Raw genomic sequence first — 1,540 nt, 5'->3', positions numbered from 1 at the left:
CCCCCCCCCCCCCCCCTTTTTTTTTCTCTTACGTTTTTTAAAATCCTTTTTTTTAAAAAATGGAATTGAATACCTTCCATAAAATAAATACTTCGTACAATTTCCACTCATATATAGTTAATTAATATTATATACACTAAAAAAATTTAAAAATTCTACCACACAATTATAAACGGAAAGAATATAATTTTATTTAAAAGTATAAAATTACCAGCGATACTGTTAGTAAGTAACTATAAATACGGTGCTGTAAAATTTTTCCTAAATTATATTTTACTTTCCAATAAAATTCATAAAGAGGGGAAGGTTTTCATCATTTTTCCTTCTTAATATATTTTTGAAAAAGAACTTCTTATACCAAAAGTTTTAAATAATTTTGTGGAGATAACTATTTATATAAGAAATTTTGTAATTTTGAATAATAAAAATGTCAATTATTTTAAATAGAAAAAGATGGGAATTTTTTTTTTTGTAAATAGTAGTGGGTATTTTTACTTAATTTAACCCGTGTTGCAAAAATCTCGCCTAGACATTAGATGCCGACTGGCCGCCTAGCGTTTCACCATATCGGTGGTCTAGGCGGCCTGCTTAGGCGCTAACCGCCTAGGCCTCCTAGGCACCGACTATGCCACCTAGTCGGCCGATCAGCTATTGTTCTTTTTTTTTTTAATGAGTTATTTCACTCAAAACGACATCATTTTGAACAAAATAACCCTAAATTGTTTAAACTATATATATATATATATATTTTTCTTTTTTTTAGGTTAATATTTAATAGAGGAGCACTGAGAGAATTTTTCAACCATGAATTTAACAAAATCTTATAGCATTTTTTTAAAATGATAATAGACATTTTTACTATTTAGAGTTATCGAATTTTCCATTTATATTTATTAAAATTTTGATTTATATATTAAGTTATAAATTAATAAGATCAAGTGAAATGATATGGTAAATTTGATACAAATAATATTATCTTATTGTTTTGAGTTATGAGAATTAAATTGGAAAATCAATAAATATATGCTAATAGTGCTCTAATGTAGAATTTATATATTCACTTTTAAAATACTTTAAATAAGAGAGCAGGATTGCATATATACGATGTGTCTCTTTAGACGTTATAAAGTTGAAGTGAACTTACATGATAAATGAGTTGAATTTAACGCCAAAAAGTTACATTCTTCATGAATCTTATCTTTAATAGAAATAATAAAAACTCTATTTTATATTTTTTTGGGGGAATATTATCCATAAAATTTAATTTCTTTCTTTACTGCAAGCACACTCTTAATTAATCTAGATCTGTTTCCCAGTATATATATTCGAATTTCATCTTTAATGCATTGCATGTTTTTAGTTCAGTACAGTTATGCTTATGCATTTTCTCGTTTTAAATGCAAAAAGTGCAAGAATAATAATTAATTTGGCCTGTTTATGGAAAAAGTAACATGGTAAGATTCACCATCCATAACTATATATTAAGAATGTTACATTCTTTGGGAAAAATATCAAATAGGCTCTCAAACTTTAATTAAAA

The sequence above is a fragment of the Ipomoea triloba genome, chromosome 12 (genome assembly GCF_003576645.1).
Source record: "Ipomoea triloba cultivar NCNSP0323 chromosome 12, ASM357664v1".
Classification (NCBI taxonomy): domain Eukaryota; kingdom Viridiplantae; phylum Streptophyta; class Magnoliopsida; order Solanales; family Convolvulaceae; genus Ipomoea; species Ipomoea triloba.
Note: the sequence above shows the minus strand (reverse complement) of the source record.